This window comes from Balaenoptera borealis (genome assembly GCF_965194805.1).
Source record: "Balaenoptera borealis genome assembly, chromosome: 2".
Classification (NCBI taxonomy): domain Eukaryota; kingdom Metazoa; phylum Chordata; class Mammalia; order Artiodactyla; family Balaenopteridae; genus Balaenoptera; species Balaenoptera borealis.
Window position 1 is genome coordinate 167811264 of NC_138867.1, and position 15089 is coordinate 167826352.

The following is a 15089-nucleotide window of genomic DNA, read 5'->3' on the forward strand; positions in this document are numbered from 1 at the left end:
CGCAATGAAGAGCCCACACACCACAACAAAAGATCCCACATGCCACAATGAAGATCTGACACAGCCAAAAAAAAAAAGAAAAAAGAATGCAATGCAACTGATTTTTGAATGTTAATCTTGTATTCTGCTACTTTGCTGAATTAATTTATTAGATCTAGTAGTTTCTGTGTTGGGTCCTTAGGGTTTTCTATATATAGTATCATGTCATCTTCATATGACAATTTTACCTTTTCCCTTCCAATTTGGATATCTTTTATTTCTTTTTCTTGTCCGATTGCTGTGGCTAGGACTTCCAATACTATGTTGAATAGAAGTGGTGAGAGTGGGCATCCTTGTCTTGTTCCAGATTTTAGCAGGAAGGCTTTTAGCTCTTCACCATTGAGTATTATATTGGCTGTGGGTTTGTCATAAATGGCTTTAAGTTCAATATGTTCCCTCTATTCCCACTTTTGTAAGAGTTTTTATCATGAATGGATGTTGAATTTTGTCAAACGCTTTTTCTGCATCTATTGAGATGGTCATGTGGTTTTTTACTTTTCTTTTGTTAATGTGGTGTATTACATTGATTGATTTGCCAATGTAGAACCATCCTTGTGAAGCTGGGATGAATTCCACTTGGTCGTGGTGTATGATTTTTTTTATGTGTTGTTGGATTTGGTTTGCTAATATTTTATTGAGTTTTTTGCATCTATATTCATCAAAGATATTGCCCTGTAATTTTCTTTTTTGGTGGTGTCTTTGTCTGGTTTTGGTATCAGGGTTATGATGGCTTCATAGAATGTCTTTGGGAGTATTCCCTCCTCTTCAATCTTTTGGAAGAGTTTGAGAAGAATCAGTTTAAGTTCTTCTTTGTACGTTTGGTAGAATTCGCCTGTGAAGCCATCTGGTCCTGGACTTTTGTGTGTAGGGAGTTTTTTAAATTACAGATTCTATTTCACATCTAGTGATTGGTCTGTTCAAATCATCTATTTCTTCTCGATTCAATTTCAGTGGGCTGTATGTTTCTAGAAAGTTGTCCATTTCTTCTAGGTTGTCAAATTTGTTGGCATGTAATTGTTCATAGTATTCTCTTATGGTTTTTTATATTTCTGCGGTATCAGTTGAGATTTCTCTTTTTTCATTTCTTATTTTGTTTATTTGGGTTCTCTCTCTTTTCTTCTTGGTGAGCCTGGCCAGAGGTTTTTCAATTTTGTTTACCCTTTCAAAGAACCAGCTCTTGGTTTTATTGATTTTTTTCTACTTTTAAAAAAATCTCTATTTTATTTATTTCCTCCCTGATCTTTATTATTTCCTTCCTTCTGCTGACTTTAGGTTTTGTTTGTTCTTCTTTTTCTAATTCTTTTAGGTGGTAGGTTTGGTTGTTTACTAGAGACTTTTCTTGTTTTTTTGATGATGGCCTGTATCACTGTGAATTTCCAGCTAAGAACTGCTTTTGCTGCATCCCATAGGTTTTGTATGGTTGTGTTTTCATTTGCATTTGTCTCAAGGTATTTTTTTAAATTTTCTTTTTGATTTCCTAGTTGACCCACTGGATTTTTAGTAGCATGTTGTTTAGTCTCTATGTAGTCGTTTTTTTCTCATTTCTTTTCTTGTGGTTGATTTCTAGTTTCATGCCATTGTGATCAGAGAAGATGCTTGAAATAATTTCTATACTCTTAAATTTGCTGAGGTTAGTTTTGTGCCCTAGTATGTGGTCAATCGTAGAGAATGTTCTGTGTGCGCTTGAAAAGAATGTGTACTCCGTTTTGTTTTGTTTTGTTTTGGATGTAACGTCCTGAAAATATCAATTAAGTCTAACTGTTCTATTGTATCATTTAGGATCTCTGTTGCCTTACTGATTCTCTGTCTGGAAGATCTGTCCATTGATGTGAGTGGAGTGTTAAAGTCTCGTACTATTATTGTATTCCCACTGATTTCTCCCTTTATGCCTGTAGGTATTTGTTTTATGTATTTGGGTGCTGCTATATTAAGTGCATATAAGTTGATGAGGTAATATCCTCTACTTGTATTGATCCTTTTATCATTATATAGTGTCCTTCTTTATCTTTCTTTATAGTCTTTACTTTAAAGTCTACTTTGTCTGATATGAGTATTGCAACTCCTGCTTTCTTGTCATTTCTGTTTGCCTGAAATATCTTTTTCCACCCCCTCACTTCCAATCTACGTGTGTCCTGGGACTTCCCTGGTGGCGCAGTGGTTAAGACTCCACACTCCCAATGCAGGGGGACTGGGTTCAATCCCTGGTCAGGGAACTAGATCCCACATGCATGCCGCAACTAAGAGTTTGCATGCCACAACTAAGGAGCCCGTGTGCTGCAACTAAGGAGCCTATGTGTCACAACTAAGTAGCCAGTGAGCCGCAACTAAGGAGCCCTCGAGCCACAACTAAGGAGCCCACCTGCTGCAACTAAGGAGCTCACCTGCCGAAACTAAGACCCAGAACAACCAAATTAAAAAAAAAAAAACTATGTGTGTCTTTTGCTCTAAAGTGGGTCTCCTGTAGGCAGCACACTGTAGGCTCTTGGTGTTTTTTATTCAGTCTAACACTCTGTGTCTTTTGATTGGAGTATTCAGTCCATTGACATTTAAGGTAATTATTGACACATATGTATTTATTGCCATTTCAAACCTTGTTTTCCAGTAGATTCTTTGTTTCTTCTTTGTTCCTTTCTGTTTTTCTTTTTGTGATTTGATGATTTCCTTTTATTTTATGTTTGTGTTCTCTTCTTTTCAGTTTTTGTGAGTCTATTGTATGTTTTTGATTTGTGGGTTGTCCCATTTTTCAAGTATGTTAACCCCTTCCTATATCTGCTTGCTTTAGACTGATAGTCATACAGTCTCAAACATATTCAAAAAAAGAAAAAGAAAGAAAAGAATCTGCATTTTCTTACTCTCCTTCCCCACGTTTTATGATTTTGATGTCCCTTTTTACATCTTCATGTTTATCCTTTTGCTGTTCCTTGTGTTTAATCATTGCTTTCACAAATAGCTTTTTTTTTTCTTTTTGATCTGTATACTAGCTAATTTAAGTGACTTACTTTCCAATTGCGATTTCCTCCTTCCTATATCTTCTTGCTTCTTTTCTAGAGATGACCTTTCAGTATTTCTTTTAGGATAGGTTTAGTATTGCTGTATTCTTTTAGTTTTTGCTTGTCTGAGAACTTCTTTATTTCTCCTCCTATTCTAAATGATAATCTTGCTGGGCAGAGTATTCTAGGCTGGAAATTTTTCTCTTTCAAGCCTTTGAATACATTTTGTCACTTCCTGCTGGCCTGCATTGCTTCTGTAGAGAAATCAGCTGATAGCCTTATGGGGGTTCCCTCGTAATTAACTCTTTGTTTTTCCTCTTCCTGCCTTTAGAATCCTTTCTTTAACTTTTGCCAATTTTATTATAATATGTCTTGGTGTAGGTCTGTTTGGGTTCATCTTATTTGGGACACTCTGTGCTTCCTGAATCTGGATATCTGTTTCCTTCTTTCTGTTTGGGAGGTTTTCAGCCATAATAGCTTCAAATACATTTTCAATCCCCTTTTCTCTTTCTTCTCCTTCTGGAATCCCTACTATGTGTAGATTGGCCTACTTTATCTTATCCCATATGTCTCATATTGTTTTCATTTTTTTTCATTTGGCTTTTGTCTGCTGTTTGATTGGGTAATTTCCATTATTCTATCTTCCAGGTCACTTATTCTTTCTTCTGCATTAATCATTCTTCTTCTTTGCCTTGAGCTCAGCTTTCATCTCAGCAAATGAATTTTCTAATTTTTCTTGGCTCCTCTTTATAGTTTCTAGTTCCTTTTCACAGTAATCTGCATTTCTGTCAATAGCCTTTCTTAATTACTTGAGTATTTTCATTGTGTCCTTTTTGAACTCGTTGTTAGACTGAAGAGGTCTGTTTCATGGTTTGTTCCTTCAGGGGAATTCTCTTGGTCTTTAACTGAGAGTGGTTCCTCTGCTTCTTCCTTTTGCTTATATTTCTCTTACTCTGTGAGTTTAGGAGAAACAAATATCTACTGTAGTCTTGCAGGGCTATTTATATGTGGGAACTTCCCTGCATAGCTTGTGTGGGTTTAATATTTTTTCAGTGTGAGGGCTGTTTTTGGTTTGGATGCTTGCCATCTCTTTCCTCAGCATGTGCTCGCCATTATCCCCTTGATAGGGGGTGTGCAGGTGCATGGCCTGCGCACACGATCCCAGGAAGGCAGGGGCAGCGGTTGGCTCCCGGTCGCGGGTCCCTCAGCAGAGGCAGCTGGCTGCACATACTCCTGGGGAGGCAGGGGCAGTGGATGGCACTTGGCTGTGGTACTCTTGGCAGCTGCAGGAGGTTGCATGCACCCCTGGGGAGGTGGGGGCAGTGGTTGGCACCAGGTCACAGGACCCCTGGCATTGGTGGGCTGCACATACTCCCAGGAAGGTAGGGACAGTGACCTGCACCTGCTCATAGGACCCTTGGTGGTGTCAGCGGTCCACGCCCACCTCTGGAGTCTGAGATGGCAGCAGTGGCTTGTACCTGCCCCTGTAGCTTGTGTAGGCGGTGCCCTGCTGCCTGAGAGCACTAGGAGAAAGAAGCTCCTATGGTGGGCCTCCCCCTCTCCTCATATGCCCCCCAACAATGGTGTCTTGCCTCTCTGGTGGGCCCACGCTTCTTCCTGGACTCCCTTGGTTGTGGCGCACCACACCCTAGCCCCCTCAGGCTATCTTTGCTCAGCTAACCCTAGTCTTCTCCCCAGGGTCTGACCTCCAAAGCCGGAGTGTCAGCACACAGCCCCTGCCCACCCCAACAGACGAGCTTCTCAGGCTGGGGAGTGCTTGTCAACACCAATTGTCTGTGCAGGTCTGTCTCTCTGCTTTGCCCTCTGCAAACCTGCTGCTGTTCTCTCCTCTGAGGCTCCAAAGCTCCCCCTGTGTCCTGGCTGACCTCCCCACCAGTGAGGGGACTTCTCCATTTGTGGAAACCGTTCCTCTTTTACAGCTCTCTCCCAGTGGTGCAGGTCCTGTACCAATTTGCTTCTCTCTTTCTTTTTTTTTTTCTTTTGTCCTATCCAGTTATGTGGAGATTTTCTTGCCCTTTTGGAGGTCTGAGTCTTCTGCCTGCATTCAGTAGATGTTCTGTGAGAGTCGTTCCACATGCAGATGTATTTTTGATATATCTGTGTGGAGAAGGTGAGGTCCACATCCTACTCCTCTGCCATCTGGATCCGCTCCCCAAAAAGTTTTAAATTACATATGTGGCTTGCATTCATGGTTCACATTATATTGCTATTGCACAGCATTGGTCAATGATGTGCCTAGCTGTGGTTTCCTTTGTATTTATTCTGCTTGAGGTTCAGTGAGTGTAGTCAATCTGTAAATATATGTTTTTGTTTTTTTTAAACAAATTTGGGAAAATTTTGGCCATTATTTCCTTTCAATATATTTTCTGTCCCATTCTCTCTCTCTCCTCTTCTTCTTGAATTCCAACTACATGTATCTTAGACCTGTAACATTGTTTTACTGGTAACTGAAGCTTTTTATCCCTATTCTTCAGTTAGGACATTTTCTGTTGATATACCTACAAGTTTACTAACATTTTCTTATGTTCGCTTCCAAAGGTTAAGCCTATTCAGTGATTCTTTTTATGTTTCAGATATTTTATTCTTCAGTTACAAAAATTTCTATTACTTTTTCATAGTCTCTAGTTCTCTGCTTGGATTTCCTATTGACTTATTTATTGCACGCATATTTTCCTTTAAATCCCTGCACATAGTTGTAACAGTGGTTTTAAAATCTGCTGGCTGCAGAGAAAGACAAATATCATATGATATTGCTTATATGTGGAGTCTTAAAAAAGGGTACAAAGTGAACTTATCTACAAAACAGAAATAGAGTTACAGACGTAGAAAAAAAACTTGTGGTTACCAGGGGGCAAGGGGTGGGGGAGGGATAAATTTGAAGATTGGGATTGACATATACACACTACTATATATAAAATAGGTAACTAATAAGGACCTACTGTATAACACAGGGAACTCAATACTCTGTAATGGCCTATATGGGAAAAGAATCTAAAAAAGAGTGTATATATGTATATGTATAACTGATTCACTTTGCTGTACAACTGAAACTAACAAAACATTGTAAATCAACTACACTCCAATAAAAATTTTAAAAAATAAAAATAAAATAAAATCTGCCCACTAATTCCAGCATCTGAGTCATCTTGGGTTTGGTCTCTGCTGATTGCCTTTCTCTTGAATATTGGTCACATTTTCCCATTTCTTCATATGTCTACCTTATCCTGGACATTGTATAGTTTATAATGTAGACTCTGGATTTTGTTATGTTTCTTTAAGAAGTACTGATTTTTTTTTTTAAGCAGGTAGTTAATTTAGCAGTGCTCAAATTTCAAACTCTGTCATCTCAGTAACAGGCAGCAGCAAAAATCTCTCTTCAGTTCTTTCTTGGGTTACTGTGAGTCTGTCCTGTGCATGGTGTGGTTCAGAGGTCAGCCAGAGATTTGGGCAGAGTTTATGCACAGAATACAGGGCTCCCCATCTCTGGCTCTCTCCTTTTTAAGGCCCCTCCACTTTCCATATGCTAAGGTTGCCCCAAACTCTACCTTGTGATTCTTCATGATAGTAAGACTACAGGTTTCTAATCAAGTTTTAACCATTCTGTTGGCACTGACTGTGGCCTGCCCCTAGGCAAAAGCTGTAAAAACTAGAATATTTACCCTGTGACAGTCTCTTCAGCCAAATGTAGACAGTTGTCCAGTATTTGTCTGCTTTTGGTTTCTCTTCAATGCCTTCAGGTTCTTGTTTCTCATATTTTGTCCAGAGTTTGGTTCTCATCCACAGATGAATTGGTCTGATAGGAGCTATTTTTCTATTGTCAGAAGCTGGAAGCCCATGTATTACTTTTTAAGTATATAACAAAATATTCAGTGAGTCTAGGCAAGTTCATGAGATATTAAGAAATAACAAAATGATGGAATCCTAGAAATGCAGACCTGAAAGATATCAATCACCTAGACTTGTTGTTCTCATGAGTGTATGGTATCCTCCCCCTTCCCCAGGTTAAGTTTGGAGATGTGTGAGAGCCTTTTTGTTTCTCACAATGACTAAGGGAGGTGCTAGTGGCATTTAAGGGAAGGGATCAAGGTTGCTAATCATTTAAATATGCTCAAGACAGTCCTACACAATGAAAGATGGCTCCATCCAAAATGCTAAAATGAGCCCATTTAGAAACACTGGTGGGACTTCCCTGGTGGCGCAGTGGTTAAGAATCTGCCTGCCAATGCAGGGGACAAGGGTTCGAACCCTGGTCTGGGAAGATCCCACATGCTGCGGAGCAACTAAGCCCGTGCGCCACAACTACTGAGCCCAAGTGCCACAACTACTGAAGCCCTTGCGCCTAGAGCCCATGCTCCACAACAAGAGAAGCCCCCGCAATGAGAAGCCCGCGCACTGCAATTAAGAATAGCCCCCACTCACCGTAACTAGAGAAAAGCCTGCGTGCAGCAATGAAGACCCAATGCAGCCAAAAATTAAGTAAGTAAGTAATTAAAAAAAAAAGAAACACTGGTAATCTAAGCTGTATTTTAAAGATGTAAAATAAAACTCTGGGTTTCAGCAGGTAGCTTCATAAGAAGTATATCTGTCAAGTTTCTTCGGTTTCAAGCAACAGAAATGGACTTCGGCTCATGTACAAAGAAAATGGACAGGGGAGCTACCAAAGCATTGATAGTTACAGAACTAGGCTTGGAAAATGAGCATAAACCACGGAGGCCAGGCAACATTCTGGACTACAGTCAGGATCACACTAGAAAACCAGACTTGTGAGAACACTATTGCTATTGAAAAGTGGATGGTACAGCCTTACCACCACTCCCACACCCAGTAGACAGACTCTACTTTTGCTGAGCTCCCCCTCCTCCTTCCTCTACAAACTCAATGTTACTGCTGCCACCACAACCACCAGAGTGCACTCTACATTGTTCCTATTCCTTTACATTCCTAGCTTCTGACTTAAAGTCCAGGGTGAGTACAACTAAATGACCAAACTTGGATCACACACTTGTACTTGATGTATAAGGGAAGCTGGAAAATCAAGTATATGGTCATTTTAACCTCTCGAATGTGAAGTGGTCTCTCTTTCCTACTAAGACGGAAAAAGAGAAGAATTCCCCAAACACAGGAATATGGTTTAGATGTTATGCAGTCAAAAAATATCTGCTAGGGCTTCCCTGGTGGCGCAGTGGTTGAGAATCTGCCTGACAATGCAGGGGACATGGGTTCGAGCCCTGGTCTGGGAAGATCCCACATGCCAAGGAGCAACTAAGCCCGTGAGCCACAACTACTGAGCCTGCGTGTCTGGAGCCTGTGCTCCGCAATAAGAGAGGCCGTGAGCGATAGTGAGAGGACCGCGCACCATGATGAAGAGTGGCCCCCGCTTGCCGCAACTAGAGAAGGACCTCACTCAGAAACAAAGACCCAACACGGCCAAAAATAAAATAAATAAATTAATTAATTAATTTAAAAAAATATATATCTGCTGTATGCTAACTCTCTATTTACTTAAATTTCTAGTTCTGGGTCATGGCCTCCTTGAGAAGAGCTGCTTAGCTCTGCTGGGACCAGAACAGGTGACCTGGGTGTTTGGAACCAGGGTCAGCCATGGGCTCAGAGATTCTGCCTCAGCCTAGCCTTTATTAGGCTTACGGACCATGCACTCTATAATCCAGAGATCACAGGAAAGGCCTTACAGAGAGAGGCCAGAGAACTATGTCAAATATGTTTGAATTGAAAGAATGAATGGGATGGTAGGAAAAGCAATCTTTCTATAGGACCCAATGAAAGGGCTTAATTTTGAGCTGAATTATGTCCCTTCCACCCAATTCATATGTTTAAGTCCTAACCTCTAGTACCCTCAGAATATGGAGTTAAGGTCTTTAAAGAGGTAATTAAGTTAAAAGATGGTCTTTAGATTGGGCCCTAATTCAGTATGTCTGGTGTCCTTATAAGAGGAGATTAGGACACAGACAGGCACATGCACGGAGGTAAGACCATGTTGAGGACACAGTGAGAATGCGGCCTTCTACAAGCCAAGCAGACACGCCTCAGAAGAAACCAAACCTGCAAACATCTTGATCTTAGACTTGTAGCCTCTAGGACTGTGAGAAAATAAATTTCTCTTGCTTAAGCCTGTGACATTTTGTTACAGCAGCCTAAGCAGGCTTCTTGCTGCTGTAAGCAAAATACTCATGGCAACCCCATATTCTATCTTTACTTCCAGTCCCATTTCCCCGGGCCTTAGAACACTCCCACCAAAATGACATTCTTTTTCTTTTTAAATTTCATTAGCTTTTAAAAAAGTACACAGATTAAACATAAACACTTCAGAAAAATCTGAAAAAAAACTGAAAACAAAAAGAACAAAATATATATCACACTAAATCCTATTACAGACAGGTTTTATTCATGTTTTAAGAACATATTACAAAATTCATACCCAATTGCACATCCATGTGTTCTTTTGGCCATTTATTTAAACAAGAGGAAAACAGACACATGCTAAAGAATATGAAGAGCACAAAAGAGCACACAGTGATATGTTAGCAGCTCCATCCTATAGGTAACTGGTATCAAGTTTTTCTCCTTTCTTTCCAGAAATGTTTTGTGCAAATACACATATATATTCTTATTTTTAATGGAAAAATTCTGAATGTTTAACTTGTATCTTACAGATCTTGCCACATCTGCATATACAAACCTTATTGTTTTTAACAACTACATGATATATGCCATTGTACAGATACCAAAACTTATTTACCATTTCCTTAATTGATGGGTATTTAGATGGTTTCTGTTTTTTGCTGTCACATACAATGCACAATGACCATTCTCATGCAGATATCTCTGGGTATGTGTACATCTATATTTATAAGATAAACTGGTAGAGGTTGAACTATTGGCTCAAAGTATACGTGCATTTTTAATTCTGACAGATGTGGCAGATTGTACTTTCCCAAGATGACCACACCAATATACCTCCCATATCACATGCTCTTCTATAATGTGACACTGACACTTCTCCCACCAAGAAATGAGGTCTATGTTTACTTCCTTTCAATCTGTGCAGGGGATTCTAGGTGCCGTGACCAGTAGAATCAGTGGAAGTAATGTTATGTGACTTCCGAGGAAAGAATATGCTTTCCACCTGGCTCACTTGATGTTCACCTTTGGAATCTGGCCACCATATTGTAAGCCCAAGACACACAAAGGGACTACAAGTGGATGTTTAATCCAACAGCCCTAGCTAAGGTCTCAGCCAGGAGCTGGCATCAACTACTATACATGTGAGTGAAAGACACTTCAGATGATTCTAGCCTCTAACCTTTGAGTCTTTCAGCTGAGACCCCAGGCTTTGTACAGGAGAGATAAGTTGCCTCTGCTGCCTGTCTGCATTCCTGACCCAGAGAAACTGTGAAAAACAATAAATGATTATTGTTTCATGCCCTTAAGTTCCTTATTGATATATCATATATATCCTCCCATGTTAAAAATACATTTAAATTTGATCATTTAAAATTACTTGATAATTAGAATACCAGGAGAAGAAGAAAAAGAGAATAAAATAAAAGGAATATTTGAAATAATAATGGCTGAGAATTTTCCAAAATTAGTGACAGACACCAAACCACAGATCCAGGAAGTCCAGAGAATGCCAAAAAGGATAAATACCAAAAATGCACACCTAAGCATATCATATTCAAATGCCAAAAACCAAAGATAAGGAGAAAACACATGTTTACCCATACAGGAACAAGGATAAGAATTACAGTGGATTTTCTCATTAGAAACCACACAAATAAGAAGAGAAATATTTAAAATATTTAAAGAAAATGCCAATCTACAATTCCATATTCAAGGAATTCAAAAGGGATGAGAAATAAACTTTCTCAAACAAGCAAAAACTTCATTACCAGCAGACCTGCCATGCAAGAAAATGAAGAACCAAGTTCTTCAGGGAGAAAAGAAAATAATGCAGGTCAGAAACGTGAATCTACATTAAGGAAGAGTGACAAAGAAGAAATAAGTCAAGGTATTTCCTTATTCTTAGTTGATCTAAAAGATAACTGTTTGCTTAAAGTAATAATAACAATGAATTGGGTGATTATAGCATATGATGAGTAAAATGACTGATAGTAATGCCATAAGGGATGGGTGGGAGGAATTGGGATTACTCTATTACAAGGTATTTGTAATACCTAGGAAGTAATATAGTATTATTCAAAGGTAGACTTAGATTAGTGGTAATTTATATTGCAAACTGCAGGACAACCATTAATTTAAAATAAAAAAGAAGTATTACTGATATGTAGAGACAGTACGAAGATTTGTGATTGCCAGAAGTTTGGAGTGGGGCAGGGGAAGATGGTTGAATAGGTGAAGCAAAGGGAAATTTTTAGTGAAACTATTCTGTATGATATTGTAATGATGGATACATGACACAAGGCATTTTTGAAAACTCATAGAAGTTTACAACACAAAGAGTTAAACTTAATGTATGCAAATTTTAAAAAATCATTTAGGATGTTGGGGGGTCCCAGAATGGAACACAGAATCTGACACAATAATCTATATAATACAAATGTATGACAAACACCAATGAAGGAGGTGGTGGAAAAGGTGCTGACCTTACTAACTTTGGAAATGAGTGGAGTCTGTAAGACAAAAGGAACTGCACATAAGTACTGTACTCTGGTTAATAAAGTAGTTTTCTGGGCAGTATGGATTAACAATTCAGATACTACTACACATGCAGACTGGAACTGAATGGTTAAAGTCAAAGGATGGCAGATGGTGGGAGCTAGGTTTCTCACTGTTGTTGGAATGGCAGGTTATAGGTAAGGAAGGGGAGCAGGCTAGAAAGATCCGTGTGGTAATAAATTAGAGTTGGAGACATTAGTATGAACTAATATGTAGCTTAACACAGACACAAGTGGTTACATATAGAAATATACACACACACATACACACACACATGGTTACATATAGAAATATTTATACACACACACAGAGGTTAGTATATACATATATTCCCTTGCTCTGTCAGCTGAGAGGATCTAAAAGCAAAGACACCCCAGTAGCAATGAGTAAACCTAAGGCCCAGATCTTGCTTTCTAATACGATTCTCCAAGAAAAGAAACCAAGGCTACTAGAGAGATAGATGATTCTGGTACTGGGCCAGGGAATAAACAAAATAAGCCTAGAGCACCTTACAGTACCAAAAGTAAGGAAGTACTCCAAAATCAAAACAAAAAACTACACAGTGATAGGGGTATGTCCAAGGGACAGAGGAACAAACTGAAAGAGCTCCCACTGGCCAAAGATGGAACAGTTTGAGCAACAAAATAAAGCAGTACTAGATTATAACCCAAAATATAAAATAAGCATCTGTGAGTCTATACTGATATAAATGGGGGAGAAGCAACAATCTTCCATTTAGAATTCCAAATAATTTATGTAGATTCTCTGCCCTCAAGGAGATGGAGCGTAACTCTCTACTCCCTACCTGTGGGCTGCACATAGTGACTTCTTTCCAAAGAGGACAGTGTGGGAAGATGGAAAAAGAGAGGAAGTTTACCGTGGAGAAACCTGGCAAACACACTTCAGTCAGGTGATCAGGTCAATATCAACAGTGATGAGTCATGTTATTTAATATGTAGCTTTGATGATGTGATGAGAATTACACTTTACCTCTGCGGTCTTCCTCCCCAAAACCTATAACTTCAGCCTAACATTTAGAAAAACATCAGACAAATCACAATAGAGGAACATTCTACAGAACATCTAACCAATACTCCTCAAAACTGTTATGGTCATCAGAAATGAGGAAAGGCTGAGAAACTGAGAGCCAGGAGGAGCCTAAGGAAACATGACAGCTAAACATAATATGGTATCCTGGATGGGATCCTGCAACAGAAAAAGGACTTTAGATAAAAACTAAAGAAATCTGAATAAAGTATGGACTTTAGTTAATGATAGTATATCAATACTGGCTCATTAATTACAACAAATGTTTCATAATAATGGAAGATGTTAGTAATAGGGAAAACTGGGTGCAGGGTATACGGTAATTATGGTACTATCTTTGCAATTTTTCTCTAAATCTAAAACTATCCTAAAAAAATAATTAAAAAAAATAGTGACAATCACAAAAACAAATACTGATTTACTGCAAAAAAAAAAGTTAATTGACAAACTATGACTATAAATCAATAAACACCAAGTCCTATGTATCTTTTCCCCACAAGATAAATTATATGCTGCATGGAAATAGAAGAGTATAAGGAATATTTATAAAATCTGCAAATATCCTGTTTTTTCCAAAAATTGTTTATTTGCTATTTGATTTTTCTAACAGACAGCAGAGAGAAATTCACCTCTGAGGACTGTTAATGAGGAAAGAAGTTGATATTGAATATTACCACTGAACTGATTCAAATGGGGTAATGAGACCTGTGATTGGGTCACCTCGGGGTCTCTAAGAGACTTAATCAAAAGGGTTAGATACTGAATTAGTGGTCCACAAAAACCGGCTCTGAGTTGCAAACATACTTCTCTACATCTTCCTTTAGCTAAAATCAAGTCAGTCTCTCCAGCTTGGGAGTATGGGAAAGCTCAGACAGTGAAAGCTGGGTTTTGCTTTGCACTGCATTTTGCTGGTTTTATATTTTGGTTTCCTGAAACACCCATCTTCTTGTAATTAAAGAATCAAAGTAAAGTCTAGCTTAGTGAGGAGATATGTACCAAATTTGGCAGGTCCTAAAATAATGCTGCTGCTGCTGTTACTAATGGTAGTGACAGCCAGCATTTACTGAGATTTAATATGTACTGTGAGCTGTTCTTAGCACCTTACATATACTTTCTTAGAGCATGTTAACTGTATAGACTGTTTTGTCAGGGTTCAAAAGCCAGCTGTACTACCTTGATTAAGTTACTTGCTTCTCTGTGCCTCAGTTTCCTCATGTGTAAAATGCAGATATTAGCAGTCCTCTTGTAAGGATTAAATGAGGCATGTGTATTACTAACCACACTTACAAATGAGGAAATGAGGCACCGGGGGAGAAAATAACTTGCCCAGTCACATCTCTAGCCTGCATGTGAACTCATAAAATCAACTTCCAGAGTCCACATTTTTAACCTGTGGGCTACCACTACGTTTTAGAAAAGCAGCCAGCGACAAACAGAAGGAAAGGAAGCTGGTATTGGGGGCAAGATGGGACTTCCATGTGGAAATATTGCATAAGAGCTTGGGAATGACAGACTGGATCTTTAGGAAAAAGTTCAGGCCTGGGGAGAGAGATTTGAGAAAGATCCTCAGAAAAGTGAGGGTTAAGTAATGAAAACAGATCTCAAAAGGGGAAGACCAAAAAACAAGAGCCCAGGAGGGGAGTCTGCAATAGCAGGGAAAAAACAATCATAGAAGGAGATAGAGGCATCAGTCAGATAGATGAGAGGGACATTTGGACGGTTTAGCATCACAGTTGCACTAGACAGAGGAACTCCCAAGAAAGAGGGAGCCCTCTGTCCTCCCCAGTGCCAGTCTCAGAGCCCAGGCCACGTTGAACTCCTTCTGTGATGCCCATCAGGTATCAGTCCTGACCTTTAGTATTAGCTCAAAATAACTCCACTTCTTGAATCTCTTCCCTGAATCTTCTTGGACATTCATTCCTAAGATCAGGACCAAAAACTCCCTGAAGACAGAAATAACAACTTTCCTCTTTGTACCCCCAGTGCCCTACACAGTATCCTGTACGTTGTCATGCTCAACAAATATCTGTTGAGGGTGTCTCTTTTGGCCCTTCCATGGCTTTGCTCCAAGGGACACTATATCATCTGTGAAGATAAAGACTCCCTAATACTCCACACTCCTCACCAAGCACTTATCCTATCTGGAAGCCTATGTTCAGAGCTGACTCAATCTTTGGTCATGAAGTGACTTTGGGGTGAATTAAGAGTGACCTCTGTCTGGGGACAGAGGATGCGCATTCCTCAGCAACCCCTTGATAAGGCCAGGACCGTGGGAAAGACCTATCAGGCTCTGGA

At 39.4% G+C, this 15089-nt stretch overlaps 1 protein-coding gene across 1 annotated transcript in view; it reads right to left on the reverse strand.

Annotated features, from left to right (window-relative positions):
• Positions 1–15089, reverse strand: part of ZNF354C (zinc finger protein 354C) — a 30266-nt gene that overhangs the window by 13515 nt on the left and 1662 nt on the right. The gene's annotated exons all lie outside the window — the stretch shown is intronic.